Below are 3259 nucleotides of genomic sequence, written 5' to 3' on the forward strand. Positions count from 1 at the left end.
ATGTTATTATGTACCAAATGTACTATTCTGTATCAAATTACAGGCTGGCTGATATTCTGTATGCAACAATTGGGGCACAGCTGCGGTGCAAAGCATGCTGATAGCTTTTTAATTGAGAAACCTACATCAGCATTTATATAACATCCTTACAGTTGTAAAAGGGAGAGGAGGGGGCAAGGGAAGGGGGAGAGACAGGAAGGAGAAAGAGAAGGGGGGGGGGGAGGAGGGGAAATGTTCTCAAAAGAGGAGGGAATTTACGAGCTAAATTCCTGGGCAGCTAAAGACAGCCTGCAATGGTGAAGTAATTAAAATGAGGACTGTGCAAGAGGCTAGAACTCAGAACTGTTACGGCACAGAAGAAGGCCATTTAAAGTTAAAGTTTATTTATTAAAGTTTATTCATTAGTCACAGGTATGCTTACATTAACTCTGCAATGTAGTTACTGTGAAAATCCTCATTGTGGCCCATTGTGTCTGCACCGGTTCTCTGTATGAGCATTATAGCTTAGTGCCATTCTCCTGACTTTTCGCTGTATCCCTGCACATTGTTTCTATTCAAGTAATCATCCAATGCCCTCTTGAATGCAGTCCAAAGATTGCGGGTTAGGTTGATTGAACATGCTAAATTAACCCTTAGTACCCCAGATGTGATAGGTTAGAGGGATTAGCAGGGTAACTAAGAGGGGATAGGGCCCGGGTAGGATTGGTGTCGGTGCAGATTCGATGGGCTGAATGGCCTCCTTCTGCACTGTAGGGATTCTATGAATGCCTTTGATTGAACCTGCCTCCACCATACTTCCAGGCAGTACATTCCAGACACCCAACCACTCGCTGTGTGATAAAGTTTTTTCTCGCATCACATTTGCTTCTTTTGCAAATCACTTTAAGTCTTGCCCCCCTCATTCTTAATCCTTTTATGAGCTGGTTCAGTTTCACCCTATCTACTCTGTCCAGACCCCTCATGATTTTGAATATCTCTATCAAATTTCCTGTTAGCCTTCTTTTCTCCAAGGAGAACAGTCCCGACCTCTCCAATCTCTCTTCATAACTGAAGTTTCTCATCCCCAGAAGAGCAGACCTCCGTAGGTTATATGGTTGGAGGGGGTTAGAGAGATATTTGATTTATTATTGTCACGTATTGGGATACAGTGAAAAGCATTGTTTCTTGTGCACAAAGTATACCCTTCATAGAATGAATAGGGGAGAAGGAAAGGAGAGGGTGCAGCATAAAGTGTTGCAGTCATAGCTAGGGTGTGGAGAAAGATCAGCTTAATATATGGTACATGGTAGGTCCATTCAAAAGTTGATGGCAGCAGGGAAAAAGCTGTTCTTGAGTTGATTGATAGGTGATCTTAGAGTTTTGTATCCTTTTCCCGACGGAAGAAGGTGGAAGAGAGTATGTCCAGGGTGTGTGGGATCCTTGATCATGCTGGCTGCTTTTCCGAGGCAGTGGGAAGTGTAGACGGAGTCAATGGATGGGAGGCTGGTTAGGGGTGAGGCCTTGTGATTTGAAAACAAGGATAAGAAATTTAGAATCGAGGTGTTAACAGACCAGGAACCAACGTGGGCCAGCGAACGCAGGGACGCTGAGTGAATGGGACTTGTTGCGAGTTCGGGCATGTACATCAGAGTTTTGGATAAGCTCAAACTTAGGGAGGATGGAAGAGGGAAGGTTGACCAGAGCATTGGAATAGTATAGCCTCAGGTAACAAAACTTGGAATGAGGGTTTCATCAGAAGATAAGTTGAGTAAGAAGTCTCACAACACCAAGTTAAAGTCCAACAGGTTTATTTGGTATCACGAGCTTTCGGAACAGGTGTTAATCGCCTGATGAAGGAGCAGCGCTCTGAAAGCTCGTGATTCCAAATAAACCTGTTGGACTTTAGCCTGGTGTTGTGAGACTTCTTACTGTGCCCACCCCAGTCCAACGCCAACATCTCCACATCAAGATAAGCTGAGGCAGAGATGCATGTTGGCATGGAGACGTGAGTGGATCATCTTAGTGATGGAGCCAAATTGAAAGGCCACGGTAATGGTGCTGAACACTACAAAGACTCAGAAAAGCAGAAGATAATTAAGATCAATCCACTGGCTTGACGATATCAAGGTTATGCTTTAAAAACTGAAGTATTGCAGGATGCTTGGGATGACTGAAGTACGTTAGAAGTTTTGATGTCCTGGAAAGCAGTCACTTAAGAGTCAGAGATGGATTTTGATTAAAAGCATGACGCAGCATATTTGGAACTTGGTAACTTGGTAGATACAATAAAGGGCGCCTAGTGAAGAAATGGTTATTGTAGTATCAATAAAACTGACACAAAGATTGCCATAGAACTGTTACAGGCTGGATTGTCCAATTAGATTATTTTTTATTGCATTTCTACTTTCTGGAGAGGTTCTGGATAAAGGAGCAATAGTGAAATCTCTCACAGAGTCAGAGTTCATCTTGCTTGGAGAGTTCTGAAGGCGGCAGAGAGAGAGAGGGAGAGAGAGTCACTGGCATAAAAGGAAAAGAAAACGGAACTTTGCACAGCTGGACCCGCAGGACAGATGTTGGACTCACATTGGACATCTGAGGAAACGGTGAGGAGGAGGAGGAGGAAGGGTGGAGGGGGAGAAGGAGGGGTGGAGGGGGAGAAGGAGGGGTGGAGGGGGAGAAGGAGGGGTGGAGGGGGAGAAGGAGGGGTGGATGGGGAGAAGGAGGGGTGGAGGGGGAGAAGGAGGGGTGGAGGGGGAGAAGGAGGGGTGGAGGGGGAGAAGGAGGGGTGGAGGGGGAGAAGGAGGGGTGGAGGGGGAGAAGGAGGGATGAAGAGGGTGAAAGGGGAGGTGGAAGAAAAGAGGGTGGAAAGGGGATGAGGGAGAGTGAGGATGAGGAGGGGGAGGATGAGGGCATTGGGGAGGATGAGAGAGATGGGAGAGGGAGGACGAAGGGGAATGGGGAGAGGGAGGATGGGAAGAGGAGAATGAGGAGAGGGAGGATGAGGGGGATGAGGATGAGGGGGGTGGGGAGAGGGGAGGATGAGGGGGGTGGGGAGAGGGAGGATGAGGGGGGGTGGGGGGAGGGAGGATGAGGGGGGTGGGGAGGGAGGGAGGAGGGGGGTGGGGAGAGGAGGATGGGGGGGTGGGGAGAGGGGCGGATGAGGAGGGGGTGGGGAGGGAGGTGAGGGGGGTGGGGGAGGGAGGGGGGGTGTTTGGGGGGTGTGTGGGTGGTTTGTGTTGGGTTGGTTTGTTGGGGTTGGTGGTTGGTGTTGGTTTGTGGG

Source organism: Mustelus asterias, chromosome 18 (genome assembly GCF_964213995.1).
Source record: "Mustelus asterias chromosome 18, sMusAst1.hap1.1, whole genome shotgun sequence".
NCBI lineage: Eukaryota > Metazoa > Chordata > Chondrichthyes > Carcharhiniformes > Triakidae > Mustelus > Mustelus asterias.